At 34.2% G+C, this 24917-nt stretch overlaps 1 pseudogene; it reads right to left on the bottom strand.

Moving 5' to 3' along the window:
• Positions 1-4531: 4531 nt before the first annotated feature.
• On the bottom strand, positions 4532-17021 carry LOC114757518 (leucoanthocyanidin dioxygenase-like; annotated as a pseudogene).
• Between the last annotated feature and the right edge of the window lie 7896 nt (positions 17022-24917).

Below are 24917 nucleotides of genomic sequence, written 5' to 3'. Positions count from 1 at the left end.
TCTTTGACTCCTATTGCATGCACTTACCAAATGCCACTTTGATTTAACTGTCATTTAGTTTCTAGCCTTTGCCACTCTTTCTAGTCTTATAGAGTCACTCCTTATTGATATCTGCTTCTTTCCCATTATCAAGCTTCATAAACTGCCTTCGTTCCCTTTGGATGCTTAAGGATTCTTTTATTGTAAGACGGAAGTTTGGAATTTTTTATCTAATAAAGCTTTTGTGATCCAGAGAGCTTGGACTTCATAGTTAACTATTAGGTTTCTAACATGCTTTTGAGAGAGCTTTAGGTTGTGACTTCCCTTGTTTGGGTGCAACTTTAGGGTCTTCCCCTTAGAATACTAGACGGTGTAGTAGGTATGCTTGATGATATGATTGGTGACATTATTATCTATCAAGGTGTAGTCCAATATTCCATCTCTCTTCACTTCCTTTGCATTAGGGTTCATATCAACCCTCATTTGCCACTCATTCAAAACCTACTAGAGACTCTAAAAAATGGTGTTGTTACTAAGTTTAATGCAAGTATGAACATGTTTTTATATGTTGTGCTCTTTGCTATTTGATTAGCCATACCCAGAATGAATGCCCTCTTGAATGTTATTTTTCAAAGTTTTAATGCAGTCACTAATTGCATTAAGACTCACTTTAGAACAAGATTTGGTTTTAATTTTGAATCTGGGAGTAAATTGAACTCTTATTGCAAGACTGGATTAGACAACATTGTTCTCGTGGCTCTACAAGGGTTAGATTTCCTTTCTTGTTCTTCGAGGGAGGGGTTTGATATAGGATTTTTGAATCCAATCCTCAGGATATGCTTCATCCTCCCAAACAAAATGAGGGTTTTCCATTTTTTCTTAGATGACTCTTTTGACTCTAACTAAGATAATGTCATCCCAAAAATTCATGTAGTCTCACCTGTTGTTGTCTAACAACCTTAACAAGAGTTAATTGACTTGTACCATCTTGAGTCAAATGGACCTGGTATTGACCTTATGATCTAGGAACTCATAATTAACCCATGACATACTAGAACTTTCGAGCCCTAAAGATCAAAATTAGGAAAATGTGGATATAAGTCTTTCTTCTCATGGACCTTCTTCTGGCTTATTGCCTAATAAGGCTTATTCAGACTTGGATAAAAGCCATAAGATTTGGATTCTCTTGTTTCATATCATTTCCCCCCTTATCTCCACCTGATTAGCCCATAAGATTTGGGTTCTCTTGTTTCATATCAGTTTCCCCCTTATCTCCACCTAATTAGTCTTAAGCCATTGTGGCTCTAACACCTTGGAAAAAGGTATATTTTAAACCTGCTATATGCATAATCAGTATAAAAAGTTCATCAATATTTACAATAATGTCAATGGCTATATTTTTACACTATTGTTGTAATGAACAATGGAGATAAGGCAGTTTAAAAGGTTTTTTTTCCCTGTAGTGACTATATCAGGTAAATGAGATTCAGAGCGTTCAAAAAAGAAAGATCCTTGTGTTGATAGCCAATATCTCTAAGGATTCCTTAGAATCTTTTTGTTAAATAAAATACAAATGCTAAAACAATAGGAAGTTTTTTTGTGTGTGTAAATTGAGAGTTTCCATAAGTTATTTTGGACTTAAGATTAATCTCTATCAGGCTACTAGCGTCAAGGTCAAAACCCTCACAACAACTGATTTAAAATATTTTTTTAAATTGAGTTTTTGTACAACTGATTTAAAAATTATATTAAAAGTATTTTTAAAAAAATATTATTTAAAATTTTTTAGATTAGTTTCACATACAACCGGTCTAAAATATACTTTTTAAATTAGTATTATCACAGCCAGTTTAAAAAGTTTTAAAAATATTTTTTTAAAAAAATATTCAAAGCTTTCAGAAGGTAATTTAAAAACCTAAAGATTTAACCTACTTCATTTTGCAGCGGTATCTTCCAAACCAAATTTCATTCGCTTGCAATATCTTTGAGTTATCTGATAATCTTCTTTTATGTTTCATTTACAAGTTACCTTAATGCTAGCCCTCTTTTCCATACTCATCCCTTTTGAGTTATGACGTCTTTTTTATGCTCATTTTCTTTGTAAAATGTCATTTTCTTTGTCCTCGTCGTTTTTTTCATGCTTAATTATTGGTTTCTTCATAATCACTACAAAAAACATGTGATTAGTAACAGAATTTTTATTTAGCGATGTGAAACACAGTCTAAACACCTAGAAGGTAGCAAAATTAATAACTATGGTTGAAACGTTACCTTGAGAAGGTGAAATTTTTAAGACTTTTTTTTTTTTATATCTAACTTCCATTCTAAATTCATAACTTCATTTTCTTGAAAGTTGTATACTATGAAATAAGACTTGATTATTCTATACATATCTGATAGCAAATTCTATCTATTAGAGCTATATAGATATTACTTTTGAAAATTCTTTATTTTATGAATTTGTTATAATTCAAGTTAATTTATAAAATTGGTCTTTAGCACTTTATCATAGTTTTATTCCTTAGCCCATAAAATAATTTTCCCAAAAGTTTTGGTCTAAATATTAAATTGTAACTATTTTTCTTGAATTTCTCAAGAAATAAGCCTTTTCATTGCTAAAAATTTACAGACTGATTTTTGATGGATTAACATAGGAAAAATTCCATTGCTAATCCATTACTAAATTTAGCGATGAAATTTCAATTTGTAATCCATCAGAAATCAGCAATGGAATTATTTTTTATTGTTGATTTTGTCAGTAATCAATTGTTTTTTGTAATGAATGGTGATGTATAGAACGCTCATTCATCTAAATCTTCGCTTGTCCATCCAAATTTGTGCTCATGGTGTCAATATCTATGCTCTTCACATCCAAATTCATGCTATCTCAAGCTTTCATTTTGCTATTGTCCATGTGCTTGTTTTTGTCCATATCTATGTACTCGTCTTTATCGTCGTCATATTTGTTTTAAGCTTACGTATCATTTTCCTTTCTTTATCTGTCTATTTAATAATGAACAATTTTAACTTTGTTTATGAAATACATTTTTATTGTATGAACCAAAATGAATTTAGATTGTTTTTAGCAAACTTGGCTAGTTTTTTTTTTTAAAAAAGTATCTCATTGGATCTAATCATTTCTACACTTATACTATTTCTTATTGTTTGATTATTTATTGCGGTGTTATGAGATCTCAATTTTTTCTTATATTTTTCAAAATTTAGTTTATTGTGATGTTTTATTTTCTAGACCATTTGTATAACCGGTTTAGAAAGTACCAGACTTCTTAAACCACCTTTTTGCTGCAAACCAGTTTTAACAGGTTTGAAAGGACTCTTTTCTGGTATAGCATGGTATATATCTTTCACATGATAGAAGTTTTCATTTTTCTGTTGTTTCATATGCATGCAGCCTGTTAGCTAGACTTTTAGCTTATGTTAATCAGTGTTTATTTTCTATAACTTCTTCTGTAATTTGAACTAACCATCTTTAATACAAATAATTTTGTCTTACTTCAAAAAAATATGCTTCAATAAATAGAGCAAATATACATATGCGTTGAAATGACAAAAAATATAAACCATATGTTCACCGAGCATGTAATTGATTGAAATATAAATAATACTCATTAGGTTCTAAATACAAGAGCTAATTAGTGAGCTCTTTTTACTCTTAAATGTAAAAATTTAATCTATCTTATTTTTCATATTTATTATGTTTTAAATTTAATTTATTTAACATATAAACAAATATATAATCTAATATTATATAGTCGTATTTTAGAGAGATCATACCACATTTCTTAGTAATTTACTTAATTTTATTAATATATATTCAAATTAGTTAAGTAGTTTTTATATTAAGAACTGGATGAGTAGGTTGCATAAGAAATTAAATCAATTAGGAGATTAACCATTAAAGTGATTTAATGACGAAGAATTTGATTGTAGGAGACTGATTTTTACAATATAGTAAAATCCACATGGATAGACATTAGTATTGCACTATCCCTATTTTTGGTATGAGGGGATTAAAGCAAAATTTTTTTAAATAGACTTGATTTAAAAGATTAGAGAAGCTAAGTGATGTTATAAAATTTTAATAAAAAGAATATATATGATAAAAGAGTAAGAAAAATTAATTAAAAATTTTTGAACTTCTTCTTCATTTAAAAAAAAAAAAATCAAACTCATTAAATTATTTTCCTCCCTTCATTTCACTCATACCAAACACACCCTTACTTAATTAGTATTTAAGTCATTAATCATTAATCATTAATTATAACTAAACAAGTATCTACGAATCAGCAGGTGGCGCTCTTCCCTAGGACACATCTAAGATCATATCATGAAATCGACAGAGAAAGCAGATCCCCATGCACGTGAATACCAAGCTAATAATATTGTTTATTTTAAGAGAAGTGACGAGAAAGAAACCCACAGAATTAAAGATGGACACAAACCCACAAGTTACTGGAGGTCATAATCATGAAACCAAAATGGGACAAGCTCAAGTGGGTATTAGAATGGAATGATCAAAATCAACGTTGGATTAAGTAGGTTGATCAAGTTCCTCAGTTTTCCTGAAGAGCTTGTGCTGGATATGCTGAGAAAAAGTACGATGAGGGAAACGAGCAGGTTCTGTATCGGTCACAAGCTCAGGAAGTGGCTTCAGAATAATTTTCTCTTTAGGTGGCTCACAGAACACAGCCCAAGAAATCCTGACCCTCTCCTTGTTCACCAGTCCTCTGTGAAGAATGCTCTTGTACTTGGCATTACTGAGGATCTCAATGGTGTCTCCGACATGCATCAGAATCGAATCCGGTATATGCATTTCGCCGTCACCCATTTTCCGGCATAGAAAAGTTGCAGGCCGGGCACCGTGCTGTGGAGAAGGAAAGTGAGTGAACTTACATCTGTGTGAGCTTGCACACCAAGGGCCTTCTCAGGCCGAGGACAAATAGGGTAATAATTTATCTTCAACTGAAGTAAAAGTTCTTCCATTCCTCCAACTTCTTCCTCTAGCCTGCCTTCTTCTAGTCCCAGTCCAAATGATAGCATTCCCAGTATCTTGCTCGCAAGCTGCCCCAGAAATGCCTTGCATACTCGCTTGTAACCTCACTGCACGCACATTATGTTCATCAGTTCATCAATATGTATGCATCATTATTCTCATTCTTCAACTCCGTGCAATGTAATAATCCTAAATATAAGAGTTAATTAAATATAAGACTTTAATCCCCTTCGTTTCTTAAACTTATAACCTTTTCCTCAAAATACATATTTTAGTGCTCATTCGGTTCCAAATATAACACTTATTTTGTAGTGTAAATTACATTGCAAAATGGATGTTATATTTAGGACCGGAGGGAGTATTAAATATAAGACTTTAATTCACTTTGTTTCTTAAATTTATAACATTTTTTCCTCAAAATACTCATATCGATTGCACATGTTATGACGTTTTTATCAAAAAAGTCATTTCAATGCAAATAATTAAATAAAATATTTTTAGAAAACTAGCACACATTATGTTTGTCAATTCATCAATATTTATGCATCATTATTCTCATTCTTCAACTCGGTGCAATGCAATAATCCTAAATATAAGATTTTTAATCCACTTCGTTTCTTAAACTTATAACTTTTTTTTTTTCAAAATATACATTTTGATACTAAATATAAGATTTTAAGCTACTTTGTCTCTTAAATTTATAATATTTTGGTCAAAATATTCATATCGATTGCACATGTTACGACATTTTTATCAAAAAAGTTGTTTCAATGCAAATAATTAAATAAAATATTTTTAGAAAACTAAAACACATTTTTAATAAATTAATTTTCTTAATCTCTGCATATTAGGAATAGAGCCCACAGTCTTATGATCTAGTAGTATGAAAGCTCCTCCATAAGTCGAAGGTTGTGGGCTTGATCTGCCTGTAATATCAAAGTTGTTAGTGGTTATCCCATCAATTAAAAACAAAAAGGGCAACAACAAAACAAGAGCACAAGAAGGAAGCTACAATAGTATTCATTCAGAGAGAGGGAGGGAGGGAGTTTACGTGTAGTTAGAGGGTGTTTTGGGCCAAATAGACAAGTCACGCTTGTCTTCGGGGATGTAGGAAAATGGGCCAGTCCACCCTTGGTGGATTGGACCCAATCCCATTAAGTTTGGAGTTCTAGTGAAAATAACAAGAAATATGAGTCTTTAGTTGCGATTTTCCCCTTCTTGTTTTTGAACTGCATGGTTATGAGAAATGTGAATAAGTAGAGGTGGTTATAATCAGAAAACTGCCACACGCATATTTATTGATTCCCTCCTTCATTTCGTGGGGTGTGGTTCATTCCATTTTTTTTCTTTCAGCTGCTCTCTTTCTCCCTTGGTGTATTTGCTGTGAAACATTGATCCGACTCTGTCACCATCATTGGACCTCCTCCTGGCTATCTAATATCATCGTAGATTCCAGGTATGCCTGAAAACCTTCATTAGTATTAAAGCGTGGTTCTGTGGCTGTGTTTTCCTGTTGTTTTATTTGTTTGTGTGTTGCCTGCATTTTTTTTCCTACTACTCTTGTGGAAAATTCAGTTCTGAGATTTGCTTCAATAAATATTATGCAAATCCTCCATTTTACTTTCAGTATAATAGTTTTTGTGTCTTATATTTGTGATTAGACATGCTAGGTTGGTTCTCTACCTCCATGAAAATCGTTTCACAGAGTAATTGTTTTTGAATGTTGGTTTTTCATTTTTCTGTTTGCTTAAAATCAAGTTTTTAGGTCCCAAAACCTATCCCATTATGTAGAGGACGAAAAAACAAAAGAAAGATATAAAATGCGTGAAAAAGGAACACTGGATGGCCAAGATACGGAGGAGAGAAGTTTTCAGGTTCGACGGGTCTGTTGGACCCGACCTATCGCTCCGGCCGGGTCAGTTTGACTCAGTTGGAGGAAGAAGACGGTGAACAGTGATCAAAATGGCGTCGTTTTGATCATTGTTCCAAAAAAAACCAAAAATGGGGTGGTGAGCCGGTTGGGCTCACTTGGTTTGGATTGGACCTGGCCCAACCAGTCGAAAAACAAAAAAAATTGAATTAAATTAAAATTAAAAAAGTTTTTTTTTCTAGAAATACCACGTGGCGCGTGCCACCACGTGGCACACCCCACTGCCATGTGGACACTACCACCTGAGAGGTGGTGGAGCGTGGAGGCCGCCAGTATATCATGTGTTGCCAGTAGCGGACTCCATGGTGGCACGTGGATTACACGTGCCGTGCCCGAGAGTGGGCTTCAAAATTTTTTTATTTTCATAGAATTTATTCTTTTAGGGGTACTTGTAGGAGCGTGGGAGGTCCGTTTAAGGTGTGGTTTATCTCTAAAAATCCCTAAAATCAAGATCTTCATTTTAATATATAATTTGCTAATTTTTGAGGCAATTAAAGATCTATTTATGAGTGCATTTTCTGGTATTTTTATATAGATAAAAATTCTAGAATATTCAAAATAATTTATATTATTTTGTTTTAGGTGAAAATGAAGCAAGAGGCTTGTGGTAGCACTGAAAATATCGAATATGGTTCATTGGAATACTCATACATGGATGATGGAGTTCCAGAATATGAACCTGAGGAGGACCCTGAAGAGGTTCCTTGAGAAGACTCGGAGGAGTTAATGGATTCTAGGCTTAAGTCAGAAACTTTATTCCCTATTGAACCCCTCCATGCCGAACCTCACTTGGTCCTTAATGATTTACTTGGTCTTCTCGATCAAATCGAAGTTGAGGAAGGAGAAGAGGTGAATTAACCCTATACCCCTGCTTTAGCTATGAGTATAGCTGAAAGAGATGCGGCCAAACTGACAAACATAAAAGGCATCAATGGCATGCTTGCTAGTTACGTCCAATACATGACCGATGAGAAGAATACCGAATTCTACCTTAAAGTCATAATGGAATACATAAGAGCAATAAGAGTTAGAGGCAGACCTAAAGGAAAACCCATAAAGAAGTTTTACTGGATTTGGGCTATAGATTTAGTATCCTTCTTTATGACCAAAACGCGCAAACTTAGAAAACTAAGGAAAGCAATGCTTGATTACCTTTATGTTCATATCAAATGATGTAATATTTGTATTCACTTTATTAATGTTTGTTATATTAAGTTTTTGGTTTCATGCATTGTAAATAGACTAAGTGTGTTACTTCATTTAATGAAATTACTTAAATTATTGTTATATCATTATTTGTGAATAATGTTTGTATACTTTTTATAAGTGGGAGCTTTTAGGAGATGAGACTTCTAAGAGTCACAATTTTTTAAAGTGCTTATATAGAATTCTTGATAGGACATAATGATTATTGCCTATATCTGTGTGATGGAAGGTACAAACATATGCTCTTGATCATGGATCTTGCAGTGTTATTATTTTCTAATCAAGAACATTATAAGTACATGACATTGTATATTTCGCTGTGCTATATAACTGAAATGTTCTATGGTACGTCTCTCTTTTGGAGAGAATGTAGAATAATGTGGGATAAATTTATCACATAACTCAAAATGGCAACCAAGAACATAATTGCTGAGCTTAATAAAGGAGAAAAGCTTAACGGGGATAACTGGGACATATGGCATTGAAAGGTCCAATACATCTTGGAGGAACAAGATGCTACTGAACCTTTAACCATTGCAATGGTCGAACTTGAAGCTGGGAATACAGCCCAACATAGGAGAGACCAAAAGGCTTACCAAGTTTGGAAGAAGAAAAACAGAATAGTAAGAATCATGCTTCTGAGTATAATGGCTAATGACATAATGTGCAAATTTGAGAGGCACAAAACTGCACAAGCTATGTGGATAGCATTGAAGGACAAGTTTGGTGGTACTTCTACTACTAAACTTAGGAGGTTAATGATTAAGTTCGATACCTACAAACTTAAGCCAAACAATCCTATGAAGCAACATCTGAGAGAGATGGCCAACATAATCAGGGAACTAAAGGAAGTTGAACATGTTTTGTCTGATGAGTAGCAAGTGTAGGCTGTTATCAGATCGCTCCCTACTAGTTGGGAGGATATGAAGGTTAATCTGACCCATAATGAAAACATCGTTACTTTTAATGATGTAGCCAAGCACTTAGAGCTAAGGATGAAGCTTAGAGGCTTACAAGACCTCTGGACAAGCTTATTACACTGAGGATGCTAGCACTTCCCAATCAAGGCACGATTCCAAGAAGGGCAAGAAGTTCTAAAAGAAAGGAAAGAAGGGTGGTCCTCAACCCAAAAAGGGAAAGAAGCAATTCAAGAAGAAGGGAAAGAAAGGTGGGAAGAAGAAGCTAGACTTGAAGAAGGTCAAATCCTTCACCTGCTAGAGAATGGGCCATTTTGCACGTGACTGTTCAGAATAGGCTGAGAGCAAAAAGGTATTAGTGGATTATGTGAATTCACATGTTTCATATGTTTCTAGTACTGTTTTTCTAGCAGAACCTATTTCTTCTTCTTGGACTATAGACTCAGGCTCCACAGACCACGTAACTAGAGATTGAGGATCCTTTATCGAGTACCATCGGTTGCTGTATCAAAGCAAGTGGCTTTACATTGGAAACAACACGAGGATCGAGGTTAAAGGTTTGGGCACCTGCAAATTTACTTTGCGTGTGGGAAGACCTTGATATTCCATGACGTACTTTATGCTCCCGACATTTGGCAAAACTTGGTTTCTGTCTTATGCCTTTTAGAGTTTGGGTTTGATGTAAACTTTCATGGTAAAGTTGCAGACATTTTAAGCAACTCAGTCCTTTATGATTCAGCTTTCTTGTTTAAAAAGTTTTTTGTTTTGGATATTGCTGGTGATTTTAATAGTAATAAATGTTTTGCTATTTCTTTGAGTAATGTTAACATAAACACCTGGCATGCTAGACTAGGATATATTAATCAAAATAGAATGATTAACTTATCCAAAGAAAGGTTGTTAGGTGCCATTCCGAATATGGAAATGTCACTATGTGAGAATTGTTTAGTTGGTAAGGGAACAAGAGCTAAAAATCCATTACAATTAATTTATTCCAACATATGTGGTCTAATGAGTGTGAGGGTGAGACACAGAGCTTGGTATTTTATTATCTTCATTAATGATTTTTCCCGATATGGTCATGTCTTTTTGATCTTGCATAAGTCTGAAGCTCTTGAGTGCTTTAGACAATACATAAATGAGGTAGAGAATCAAATGGACAATAAAATTAAAGCATTACACACTGATCGAGCTCGTGAATATTTATCTGAACAGTTCAAACAGCTCTGTGAAGAGAAAGGGATAATTAGACAAATGACTATCCCTGGCACTCCACAACAAAATGCAGTCCCGAAAGAAGAAACAGAACTCTTTTGGACACGGTTAGGTCTATGATGGCTCAAGCAAACCTACCAATTTTATATTGGGGTGATGTTTTATTAACGACAACCTTCATACTTAACCGTGTGCCTTCAAACTTAGCCACTTCCATACCCTACGGGTTATGGACAAAACACAAACCAAATTTGAGCATCCTAAGACCCTGGGGGTTAACGGCATATATCCATGACGGTTCCCATAAGTATGGGAAATTGGGTCCTAGAGGAAAGAAATTTATCTTCATAAGGTACTCTGAATAATCAAAGGGATATATTTTCATAGGTGAAAACGAATATGGAACGGTGATTAAAATAGAATCAAGGGATGCAACATTCATTGAGACTGAATTTCCTAATAGAGGAGATGTTGACCGTACTGTTTCTCTTTATGAGACACAAGAACAAGATAGTGCAGAACAGATTGACAAACCAGAATTGTCTAGGTATGTCAATCTGAGTGGGAGCCAAGAAAGGTCAACGTCGAGACCTGAACAAAGAAAGAAAGATAAACAAATAACTCTCGTCAGAAGGAGTAATAGGGAAAGTGTTCCCAAAAGATGCTTTCAAATTGAAGGCGAATCTTTCTTAGTTACTCTAGGAGGGGATGATGAGCCTTGTTTTATATGAGAAGCCTTGTTAAGTCCTGCCAAGGAGGAATGGATGAAAGCGATGGAAGAAGAAATTGACTCAATGAAAAAGAACAAAGTTTGGGTATTAGTTGATCTTCTAAAAAGGCATAAAGCTATTGGGAACAAGTGGGTTCTCAAGATTAAAAGAAAAGTGGATGGATCAATTGACAAATATAAGGCTCAATTAGTGGCAAAGGGATACACACAACAGGAAGGCATAGATTATGAAGATACGTTCTCACCTATTGTGCGTTTCAACTCTATTAGAATTATTTTGGCAATAGTAAATAGTTTAGACCTGGAATTACATCAGATGGATGTAAAAACCGCATTTATGAATGGTGATCTGGATAAAGAAATCTATATGGAACAACCATTAGGTTTCATTGAAAAAGGAAAGGAGAACAAAATTTGTAAACTTAAAAGGTTCATTTATAGATTGAAACAATCATCCAGACAGTGGTATTTAAGGTTTCACAAAGCAATAACCTCATATGACTTCCAGATGATAGAGGAAGACCACTGTAGTTACATTAAGCGGTTTGAGGGTAATTTTGCCATATTATCCTTATATGTAGATAATATACTATTGGCTGGAAATAGTCTAGATTCGGTGATGGCTATTAAAGAATGGCTTTCATCAAATTTTGAGATGAAAGATATAGGCGAAGCAGAGTATATACTTGGAGTTAAGATCTAAAAAAATTATTCAAAATGAATCCTCTCTCTTTCACAAGAGAATTACATTAATAAGATTCTTGAGCGATTTAACATGAAAGACTGTAATCCTATGAGTACCTTGGTTGCCACTGGAGTGGCTTTGAGTCCTGACATGTGTCCCAAAACCGAGTCTGACAAAAAGAAGATGGAAAGAGTTCCATATGTTAGTGCTGTTGGTAGTCTGATGTATGTAATGTTATGTACAAGACCGGACATCTGTTATGTAGTGGGACTGGTAAGCAGATTCCAGTCTAACCTCGGTGAAAAGCATTGGAAAGCAGTGAAGAGGATCTTAAAATACTTAAAGGGCACTTCCAATTATGCATTATGCTACGAAAGAGGTGATTTGTGCCTTGTTGGGTACTCCGATGCTGATGTAGGTGGAGATGAAGAACAACAAAGGTCAACTTTAGGTTATACTTGCTTGCTCAACAATGGTGCCATATGTTAGAGTAGCAAGAAGCAAACATGCATTGCCTTATATTCAATGGAAGCTGAGTTTGTGGCATGCACCGCAGCAGTACAAGAGGCTTTATGGCTGAAGAGATTTATAGAACACCTTAGATTTAGAAATAAGAGTACCAATCCGGTGATAGTATACTGTGACAATACTGCAGCCATAGCCTATACTAAAGATCCTAAGTATCACAGCAAAACCAAGAACATTGACATCAAGTATAATTTTGTTAGAGATTATATATCACAAAAGATTGTTACTGTACAATACATTTCAACCAAATGTATGGTAGCAAATCCTCTGACAAAGCCAATAGGTGAAAAAGTTTTTAAAGAACATCTATAAGCCCTTGGCATGGGTAAAGTGTAATTTGTAAACCTTATTAATGAAATTATATTTTTTTTCTATTATCACTTTATGTGTATGTCCGAAAGTATACAATGTCTAGTATGTCGTATAGGTTAAAAAAGGTTGGCTCTCTCACACGGGCAACTGCCTTTGACACTTAGGTGGAGTGAGCAAAGATGAGACATTTGTGTTCACTAGTAAAGCAGTAAATAATGCTGATATGGTAGGAAAGAAACACAAACTTTATGTTGCCTTGACTAAAGTGTAGCAAGTCAAGATGAGATCCACCCTAATAAAGTTGGATCGAAGTTTGGAATCCCACTTTCATAATACTTGTAGCCAGATAACAAACTCTTCAACGTCGATGTCGTAGATATGAATAGAGTTAAAGAATTTGGGTTTAGATACTAAGTGTGTTTGGACTTAAGTCTGTACAGTGTTAATGATAAGTCCAAAACAACATACGCTCTTCTGGTAAAAGAATAACACTATAGCATGTGTTTCATACCACATGTGCTGGAAGAACCACAAAGAGGAAGCAAGTGAAAGATCTTTGCTTCATTGATGTGTGAGTCCTAGGGAGGAATTATCATCCCATTGGTGTCCTTTGACTTTGACAATATCACGAAGATATGTATCAGTAACTGTTACTTTGGCATGTGTCCTAAGGTCATGATAGATGCGATCTAAGGTATTATGCTCGGAAAGCAACTAATTCATATCAAAGTGATATTTGGGCGAAAGGAAGATTTATTGCAATATACACATCTATGCTAGTGTCTGTGACATGTCCCTTATGACATTTTGTTGTCATAAGTGTGGATATTAGACATACGAGAAAGGCAATTTGAGTCAAACATTGACTCGAGAGGGATTAGATTTGCTATGAAAATGTGTATACAGGTAAATCTAGGACATCTAAGGCATAATTTTAAAATTCAAGCTACACGAAAGAGAGGTCGATCTGTGCTGGTCCTTTAAAAGGGATTTCTAGTACAGGTACCTAAGTGAACACGTCATGCCTACGCGGTCATGGCAAAGCACTAAGTATGAAGTTGAAGGGAGAGAAAGAGATTAGACCCACGGCATGTAATCCACAAGTGTAAGTGGGAGATGTAGGAAAATAAAGGGTGGATTGGACCTAATCCCATTAAGTTTGGGGTTCTAGTGAAAATAACAAGAAATATGGGTCTTTAGTTGCGATTTTCCCCTTCTTGTTTTTAAACTGCACGATTATGAGAAATGTGGATAAGTGGAGGTAGTTATAATAAAAAAAAATACCACATGTATATTTATCGATTCTCCTTTAGTTCATGGGGCATGGTTCATTCCATGGTGTATTTGCTGTGAAACATTGATCTGACTTCGTCACCGTGATCGGACCTCTGCGTGGCTATCTGATATCATCATAGATTCTAGGTATGCCCAAAAACCTTCAGGGGAAAATAAGGTGGAAGAAGTAATCTTCCTACTCAAGCTGTCTACTGGCATTATTGGCAGGCTTGCTTCCATAGCCCTGAACATTACTGGAGCTTTAATCATTATAGTACTTCTCCTTTTCTTCAACATGCAAAGCGAAGAAAATCTCACTAGCTTTCTTAACGCCATTGATGATGTCCATTGGGATTCTATGATTAACCAGTTGCATCATGTCACATCTAGCATTATGATAATTAGAGATAAAAAATATTCTCAAATTATTGAGGATTAAAAACGATAAGGAAAAGTCAAAGGATTTTGGTGGAAAATAATTACAGTAATTTTCCAAGCCAATTATAGGAAATTGACTAATTAAAGAAAATTGGTCAAATGTAAATAAGGAAAAATATTTCTGAGCCTTGGAAAATTAAGGAAAAATGAGGATAATATCTTTTGAGAGTTATATAAAATTATAAAGTTAGTTTTATGACCAATTACCCTTAGAGAAATTATGAGAGAATTAAAGGGTGATTTAGGCTAATTAAGGGATTTTATTTGGAAAATTCCAAATAAATATTTTTAAAGGGAATAAAATTCCAAGAAAATTCCTATAAGATCCCAAGGAATTATGGAATTAAATGAAGACCCTCAAGTATCTAAGATTTTTCCAAATAATGATAAAAAGTGGAAAAATCCCTAAAGAGAAGGAAATTAATTTTCCTTTTTATTTAAATATTAGGAAATTAATTTTGAGACAAAGAGGGCAATTTGGGAAGATAATAATGAGGAGAATAAATTGAAGATCTGATAGAAAATAATTACAAAGGCTAAGCTACTGTAATTATAGAAAAGAAATTAAACTCAGAGCCTAAAGTATACTGATAAAGCAAGATTGGTGTCTTGCAAATCCAAGGGATCCTATTGAGCCATGTGTCAAGCTCTTGAAGGAGAAGATTTGAATTAGCCAAGTGTCATTCCATAAATGGAGAGGATCTTGACTTTAGTAATTAATTTCATTTGGAATTATGTTAATTAGGAAAGATGAATCAAGACTTAGTAGGGTAATGACACTTGGACTATCATTAAAGAAGGTGGTTGGGATATTTTGAAGCATTAATCAAGCTCTTCTCTCCCCATTTTCAGATGCTCATTTCGTCCAAGGGAGAAAATAAGAGAAAAAGAGAGAGTTTGAGAGAAAAACAAGAAGAAGCAAGCACCTTTGATCATCCAAGCAAGGTTTCAAGGTTAGATCTTGGTCCTAGAAGTGTTCTTGCTTTGGTTACTTTCTCTTTTATGGTTAAAAATCTGTCTCCTCCCTCTCTTAATGTGGACCGAACTGATTAATAAAAAGGGGAAAGAAGTTTTGATAATCACACTTGCTAAGACACAACAACATAAGTTAGATCCTAGTGTTTGCAAGTGAGTTTAAGTTGTTTTAAAGCATTTTTCATGGTTGTTTTCTTGAGCATCCATTTCAGCCAAGTGAGGAAATGAACCCTAGGATGATTTTTTCATTGTTTTAAGGCTTCCATGATGCTTAAAATGAGGAATGGTGTAGAGTAGACTAAAAGGAACAAGTGTTGGAAGCTTTAAAGCAAAGTTTTGATTTTTGGTCATGATTCCTTATGGTTCGGTCAAAAGGGAAACTGAAGGAGGCCATTTTATTTTCCTAGATCTAAGCATATATTTGAAATCTACATGAAAAACCATTTAGGGTTGAGCCAAGGAGTGATTTTTAGGGTTAAAGAGAACCAAGTTCAAAAATAGTGAGCAAAGGAGGGAACTTTATGGTTCAAAAATCATTTTGATGTATGCTCTTACTTTTTCATGGTTGGATAATGATTATGGCTGCCTTTGTTGATGGATTATATGGTTAGGGTTTGATATTTGTCAAGGGAAAGAGGAGAAGGAAGAAAAGCTAAGACTTTTGGAGCAAGGTAGTAAGTTAAACCTAGCTACTACCACTAACTAGCATTGTTGATTATTGTATGGTTAATTACTATTATTGTGGTTGAGCTTTCTTGATTGTTATGTGGCTGCTCTTTATAGTATCTTGCTTTGGCCTTTGCATGTTTGAGTTTGCCAAATGATAAGCATGTTAGTTCACCAATAGTAGCTAATATGATCATGCATAATAATGATGCTTGCTTGGTGCTATAGTTGGTTAATTTGCTACTGGGATTTTCAAAAATCTCATCCCTCAAAAATAATGTAACATTTTAGGGCTTGAATCCTCTAAGGGAAATCTGCAGATTGAAGGCTAATTTGTGGGGTTTAGCCACAAGAATTCGTGAGCTCATTTTGGTTATGTAAATATTAAACTAACAGTGCTGGAAGCACACTGACACTGACTGGTTGATGTGACTTTTTGATTATGGTCCTAAATGCGTTTAATTATGAAATTTGGCATGATGAAAAATAACGTCCTGAGCTTCAATTTGATAACTAATACGTTAAAAATGGCCCATTATACGATTTATAATGATTTTTCAAAGTTAATGGTCAGAATCTGGGAATCAGGGTTTTTGGCAAATGGACAGTGTTGCTTTTCTCAAAAACCTGACGCTTTCTCATAAGGAATTGGATAATGAGATTATTTTTTCTTGAAATAAGAATTAAATATCTTTAATTAGAATTTTGAATCACCCCAATTGGAGTTTTGTAGAATAAGTTATGAATTTTTGAAGTTGGGCCAGAAAAACTGGATTTTTACCCGATGAACAGTAAAAATCCGAAAATTAGTGTTTTTATAGAAAAAAGTGAGCCCAACACCATCCAATGTGGTCTAAAATGATTTTGAAAGGAACCTAAGTCAATATAATAGTAAGGTGTGACACATCACACCCCACTCCTCTGCTGCTTTCTTCAACCTCTCTCTGCAACTCCTTCTAACCTCCTCGTCCTCCGACTCCATCTCCTTTAAGTCCACCGTCGGAACCTCTAGTCCTTCCTTCTTCTTGTCTTCTTCGAACATGTCGCCCATGTGTATCAGCTCTTCTTCTGGCCTCACATACTCCTTTGGATTGACTTGACCCACTCTTTGCCAAGCTTTCCACCCTTGAACCAACTCTAGTACTCACCATCTTCTCACTTATACTTCAGCTTGATGGTTATGTTATATATCTATTCAGATATATACTAACCCTTCTCACTGTCTATATTTTTTATATTGTTCAAAAGGTGTTAGAGCCAAGTTCTTGAGGTTTATATAGAAGTACGTACTGAGTGTGCGTGTTAGTCTAGATCAAGGAGTTGATTAGTGGATGAAAGCTTAATTAGGAGAAACTTGGAACCGGCCTAACTAACGGTCTCCATATCTTATGAATTTAAGTTTTGTTTTTTGTAACTTGTGTATTTTATACTGATGATACTACAAAACAAATAGTGAAAATTTTTGCCACTAATAATCAGTTCAGCTATCAAAAAAGGATATTGTTCGCCAAATTTCATCATTAATTTATTGTTTTTTAGTAGAAGATGGAATGTACGTGGCATGACTTGTTACAAAGAGAGATGCATGCACTACTACAAAATAATTGATTTGTAGCGCACGTTTTGTAGCATTTATAACGAAAACGCTACAGCTAGTAGTCAATAATTTATTAAAAAAAAGATATATTCTGTAGCTGTATGATACTTGCTGTAGCACTCTCTCAAGAAAGCGCTACAACATTCAATTTACCTTTTAAAAAAAGTAAAAAAAAAATCTATAGCGCTTTATTGAGCAAGTGCTACAGGAAGTAGGAGACTTACAGAAAGCGCTACAGAAAGTAAAACCTTCTGTAATGCTCTCTTCAGAAAGTGCTACAGAAGGTTCTATATGACTTTGTGTAACGCTTTCTACAGAAAGCGCTACATAAGGCCTCCAAATTTTTAAAAAAATTTACAGAACCTTTTGTAGCGTTTTAACTTGAAAACACTACAGAATCCTTTTTTATTTTCATTTTTTTATTAAATTAAAATAAAAGATAATGCATTGTTACAAAAATTATAAAAATCCCCTGGTAATTATATTTCCTATTTTCCCTCTCTTTTTTTATTCATTTTCAGAATTTAATTTAAAATACCTTGTGTAGTGTTTTATTTAGAAAACGCTACAGAAGCCCACCTTCTATAGCGTTTTATTTAGAAAACGCTACAGAAGGCCAAATTTTTTCATTTTAAATTTAGGTTAGAAAAATGCTAAAATTTATTTTTAAAAAAATATAAAAATCCCTTGCTAATGATATTTCTCAACTCTTTTTTTTTTTTTCCATTTTCACAATTTAAAGAAGAAAGCTAAAACAATTTTTTTTGTAAAGTTAAAAAAATCCTCTGGTAATGACACATTTCCCTCCATTTTTTTTTCATTTTCCATTGATAATTTTAAAAACAAAGGTAACATATTTTTTTTAAAAAAAATTATATAAATAACCTGCTGTAGCATTTGGATTACAACATTTCCCTCATTTTTTTTCATTTTCCCTATTTAATTTTTAAAAAAAATATCTTAAAGCATTTTCTTTTTTAAGTTATAAAAATCCCCTACTAAAGACATTTCCCTCCTTGTTTTTTTATGTTCTTTGTTAAGTTTAAAAAAAAAAAAGAAAGCTTAATTCAATTTTAAAAAAAAATTTAAAAAAAATCTTATGTAATGTTTTAATTTAAAACGCTATAGAAAATTTTCAAAATAATAACATTTTGTAGCGTTTTTTTCCCCTATAAAACGCTACATAAGATCAAATGCTGTAACGTTTTGTACACAAAACGCTACAGCAGTTCACATTTTTGCTTCCCCAGCTCCCTCCATTTTTTTCCCATTTTCCCTCTCTTTTTCTAACCCACAGTTCCCCTCCACACCCGTGATCCCACAACCCCAGCTCGCTCTCCCTGTCTCTTTCTAAGCCCGTAGCTCCAGCTTGACCTCTGTCCTTCAGCTACTCCATTTTCAGCTCCCTTTTTCCCCACAGCTTCCTGTCGTGCCCCTTTCCCCATGCATCCCCACCACTAAATGTTTCCCTATGCTCCCCCACTTCTCTTTTCCTTCTTTGTTGCCACTCCCACCCCTTGCCCATCCCGACTCCCACCCATGGTCCTCACCCTTACCATCCCACCACCCGCCCACGATCCCTACCCACATCGACAGTCCCTACCTTTTGTCCCCACCCCTTTCCCGTACCCACTTTCCCAATTCACCCCCATTCCCATTCCCATTCCCTTTGCCCTTACCCCTCTTCCCCCTCCACACTTTTATTTAATTTTTTTTTGCAGGACTCTCAATTTAATTTAAGTCAGTCTACAATACACTGTAAGTATTTTTTTTAGCTAAATTATTTAAAACCTTACAAATTTAAGTTTGTTATTACATGTGGAAATATGTGATAGTTTTATTTTTCTATTTTCTATTTTAGGTTGAATCATATGTTGGCAAATATGATTGCTATTGTTATGAGCTGTGAAAAATTAACAAAATTTGCTATATGAATTGTTTAATTAACTGTTAAAAAGGGATTTTAGGACCATGAAATTTTTAGCCTGGTATGCTGCTAAAATTTTTAAGGTAAAAAACATTATTTAAACAACTATTTACATAGTTTTGTATGTGATTTGGTTTTGTCAGATATGGAAGTTAGAATGGTCTAAATATTTAATCTGTTAGCTTTTAATGCTTTTTATTTGAGATTTGATATATGATGGCAAATATGATTTTGTTGTTGTTGTTTATAGTTGTGAAAAATCATTGAGTTGTGCTGGATTAATTGGTTGATTATAGTTAAAAGACAAGTGTTGAACCCGAAAAACTTGCATTTTGAAGCCGTTATGCTGCCCATTTTATTTTTAGATAAATAAAAAAATATTAAAAGTATTAGGAGGTATAATAATAATTATGTACTCAACTATTTATTTATAATAGGTTGAAGACATGGATAAAAAATGGATGTCATCTAATCAGTGTTCAATGGAATATATAAATGGTGTGAAAGAGTTTATTAGTTTTGCAATGAGGCATGCAAAATATCCTGAAAAAATTGTTTGTCCATGCTTATGATGTTGCTATGGAAAGTAAATTAGTGTCACATCCAGAAATATGTCATTTAGGAATAAGGATATTCCTAAATAATTAAGGGTCAAAAATGACAAGGAGAAATAGAAGAATTGTGGTGGAAAATAATTATTATAATTTTCCCAGCCAATTATGAAAAGCTTGACTAATTAAGGAAAATTGGTCAAGAATAATTATGGAAAAATATTTTCAAGTCTCAGAAAATTAAAGAAAAATAAGGACAATGTTTCTTGAGAATTATATGGGATTATAAAATTAGTTTTATGACCAAATTGCCCTTAGAGAAATTACAAAGGAATTTAAGGGTGATTTAAGCTAGTTTAAGGTCCTTTATTTGGAAAATTCCAAATCAATATTTTGAAGGAGGATAAAATCCCAAGAAAATTCCTATGATGTCCCAAGGAATTATAAGAGATTATGAAATTAAAAGAAGACCCTCAATTATCCAAGATTTTTCCCAATTCCTTTGAAATGAGGAAAAATCACTAAAGAGAAGGAAAATAGTTTTCCTTTTTATTTAATTATTGGAAAATTAAATTTGAGACAAAGAGGGCAATTTGGGAAGATAAAAGTGAGGAGAATAATTTATGGATCTGACAAAAAATAATTACAAAGGCTAGAGTACTGTAATTATAGAAAAGAAATTAAACCCGGAGTAAAAGTACACCGATAAAGTGTTAATCAGAGTCTTGCACTTGGCCCACAAGTTACCACTTGTCAAGCCTTTAATGGATGGTCATTAAAGCTTTCCAAGTGTCAAGCTACCAATAGAGAGGATCTTGACTTTAAAATTTAATTACATTATGGTTTAAGTTAATTAAGAGAGAGTTTTCAAGGAGGCTTAGGCAATTGACACTTGGACTTTCATTAAATGTGGTAGATGAGATATTTTGGTGCCTTAATGAACTCCTCCTTCCCCCTAATTGCTGATAGTGGTTCGGCCAAGTGAGAGAAAGAGAGAAAAGAGAGGGTTTTGAAGGAGAACCAAGAAGAAGCTATCAACTTTGGTCACTTAATCAAGGATTCAAGGTTAGTTTTTGTTCTTAAGTTGTTCTCTACCTTGGTTGCTTAAGTTGTATGGTTGAAAATCATAGTTTCCCTTCTCTTTTGATGCTGGCCGAAACATATCTATGGTAGAGGAGGAAGTTTTATGGTTCAATCTTGCTAGAACACTTCAAAGTATGATAGATCCTAGTGGTTACAAAGGGTTATAGGTTGATTTTGAAGTGTTTTCTTTGTTATGAAGCTTAAGTACCATTTCGGCCAAAGCTAGATCTGAACTCTAGGATGAGTTTTTCAAATTTTTGAGGCTTCCATTGTGTTCAAAATGACAAATGGTGTAGGATAAACCTAAAGAACAAGTGTTGGAAGCCATAGAATCAAAGTTGAAATTTTTGGATAAGGAACCCTAATTGTTCGGCCAAGCTGAAACTAAAAGAAGAAAATTTATTTTGTTAAATCTAAGTAGATATTTGGAATCTACATGAAAAACCATGTAGGAAAAGGTTAAGAGGGAATTTTTAGGGTTTATGGAAACCAACTCTAAAATTTCAAGAACAAAGATAGAAGCTTTAAGGGGGTTTAGGAGTTACTTGAGTTATGTTATTGGATTTTATGAGGAATGGTTGATGATTCTTGCTGCCATTTTTGTGGATTGCCATGTTAGGTTTTGGCATTTGTGGAAGCAAGAAAGAAGAACAAGAAAATCAAAGAGCATTGGATTAAGGTAGTAAGATTTAATTAGCCTTAATGTTGAATGTCGCATTGATTGCTATGCAATTTCATGTGCTATTATGTGGTTGAACTAAATGATGATGATGATGATGATTGTGTAGCTATACTCCTTGCTTTATGTGCCTTGGCTATTGCATGTTAGAGTGCTACATGTATGAGGTAAAGTAGTTCCCTATTAATAGCAAAAGGTTGGAATGCTTGTAATTGATGCATGTTAATGTTTTGGTTGATTGATCTTGCTACTGGGATTTTCAAAAATCTCATCCCCCAAATATAATGTAACATTTTAGGGCCTGTAACTCTCAAGAGCAAGCTACAGATTGGAGGCTAAATTATGGTGTTACACCATAAAAACTCATGGACATTTGGTTATGTATAATTATCAATGGTTGGTGCTGTAACCCCTAAGCAGGAGGTGAGTTTAGAGCCACGTTTTATTTAGTTACCAAGAGAATTTCTGCATGAAATTTGGTATGGTTAGATTTGACGTCCTTAGCTTCAAATTGATAGGAAGCACATTAAAAATTGCCAAGTATACGATTTTTAATGATTTTTTAAAGTTAAGGTTCAGAATCTGGAAAAAGGGTTTTTGGCAAATGGACAGTGTTACCTTTTACAAAAGCCGGACACTTTTTCCTAAGGAATTGGATCATAAGATTATTTTTCCTTGAAATAGAACTTAAATAGCTTTAATTATAATTTTAAACCACCCTAATTGGAGTTTTGTAGAATAAGTTATGAATTTTTGAAGTTGGACCAGAAAACTGGATTTTTACCTGATGAATAGTAAAAATCCGAAAATCAGTGTTTTTCATGAATTTTTGAGTCCAAGACCATCCAATGTGGTCTAAAATGGTTTTGATTAAACCCTAATTGGATCCGATAGGTAGGTGTGACAATTAGTCTACCTGATTTGTTAGATCATTTGGTGTGTCATGGAATTGATCAATCTTATACATGATGGACAAGGCATGGTGAGACTTATGATACATGTAGTGATCAAGTTCATAGCATAAGTGGTGCTTCAAATGAGTTTGGCACAAGCATATGTGATTGATTAATGTGCTAGACTGTCACCTTCCGGATCGTCAAGAAAGAGAGTTGCACCAAATAAAATGCAGTATAGGATGCAACCATTCGTTCTTCTCGAGGAGCTTGTTATTGGAAATCCTAGTCTAAATTAGGTTTCAAAAACATTGTAAAAAGGGGGGTTTTAGTTGTTTTAAAAGTGGTGCAACAAATGCAAAGTACAAAAAATTTACTATTTTTGGTATTTTGAATGAATGAAGAAATGTTTTAGATTGAAAGGGAATTATGGTTAAACAGTCTCTTGATGATGAAAGCTCAGCTATCACTACTTTTTAAAATGATTGGGAGTTTGGAAAACCTCTAAGTCTGAAGAAAACCCCAAGTAATCACTTGGGTCTAATGTCTTAATTAATGAAAACTGACTTTAATCAAAGTTAATTAACACCTCTTAAAGACACTGCTGAAAACCACTTAAAGTGTAAATGAATGAATGATGCTAATGCCCTCTGAATGTCAATCGATAGCCACAGAATACCAAGCACTTAGATTAATCAACAATTATCACTGATAATCAAACTGAGCACAAGGATTCAAACTGAAATATTAAAATAGAATAATCAACATTAACACAATCCAATCCAAATACAATAGAATAGTCTAAACACAAGATTTACAATCATAAACCAAGTTTGATACAAGTGTAGAAAGTTCCGAAATCTAGAAAAATTCAACACAGCATTAAACAATGATTTAGACTATAGAAAGAAAACTCCCCGATTAAGTCCTTGAGCTCAAGCTTTGTCTTCCATCACCAACAGGCTAAGGGTTTAGCCTCTTATGCCTTTAAACAAATCGCAATCGTTCCAGGAATGAATAACCATGGTTAAAGCTAAAAATAAGGTTGGAAAAATGGAGAAGAAGGGTGTTGGAGTGTTGATCGGTTTAGAAATACAGAAAATGATGAAGAGATGAAGAAAATGAAAGTTTTGGGTATAGAATCAATGGAGACTTGAGAGGAGATGATGGTGGCTGAACCTTGTGCAAATCTGCAGAATGGAAGAGTTTCCTTTCATGGTGGTTGCCCTCCTTAGGTATAGAAGCTCAGAAACCTATTCCAAAACGCACAGCTTCACTTAACGCACTCAGGTCGCGACCTCAGGAATGTAAGGTCGCGACTCAGGGGGTCAGGTCGTGACCTGAGAGATTTCTTGTCATGACTTGGGAACGACAGAGAGCTCTCATCTTTACTCAGGTCCAAAACATGTGGCTTCAGTAAAATGGCATCTAGGTCACGACCTAACTAGTCCATGTCGTGACCTGGGGAGGCAGAACACTCCCAACTTTTGTGTTTTGGTCCTTGTAACATTTTGGCTCCATCCATGCTCTATCATGACTCTTGGGTCCTTCTCCAATTGCCTGAAAATCACACCAAGGAGCTTTTTAAAGACTAACTGATTACAGATCAAGGCAATTAAAATTTAGAAGAGAAAAATGACCCTTTTTTACCCCTTAAACAGCAAAATGCAATGCATGACTCAATGTAATCAAATGGATATAAATGCATGTATAATGAGGGTAAAATTGTTGCAAAACATCAGAAAATACTTGAGAAAACATATAAAGATTAGGTTCTATCACTCCCCCACACTTGAACCTTTGTACTCGCGGACAAAGATTTGAATCATTCTAAAGAAAGTACAGCTACAATTAAAGAGACTAGCATGTTCAAAAGTGATCTCAAGAGCTAATCGATCAACCTCTTTTAGGAATACAAAAAATGATAAAATGAACAATGCCAAGTAATCAGATACAAGGTGTAATTGACTCAAAATGCATGAACAACAGAGATTTGCTCACAGGGTATAAGTGTTTGAATCGCTCATCTCTCCTCATTGGGGTTCTTTTCTCTCAACTATCTAAGTAGCAAACATTCTACCATAAGCTTGTAATGACCTTAAAATCTCCACTACTATTCAACATCCATGTAAAGAATCAAGAGGACTTTTGGGGTTATGGTGATGGGAAGGCTAAATCGAATCGAAAGGAAGAAAAAGAAAAAAAAATGAAATCGAGTGCCAAGAATTAAAGAAATGTGAGTTGAATAACATCTATTTCTAGTCAAGGAAGTTCAGATCCCAACCTTCTATCACCAAGAGAATACTTTATTCAACTA

Source organism: Neltuma alba, unplaced genomic scaffold (genome assembly GCF_004799145.2).
Source record: "Neltuma alba isolate B1F8T4 unplaced genomic scaffold, ASM479914v2 tig00010603_pilon, whole genome shotgun sequence".
NCBI classification, from domain to species: Eukaryota; Viridiplantae; Streptophyta; class Magnoliopsida; order Fabales; family Fabaceae; genus Neltuma; species Neltuma alba.
Note: the sequence above shows the minus strand (reverse complement) of the source record. Positions and strands in the feature narration are given on the sequence as shown.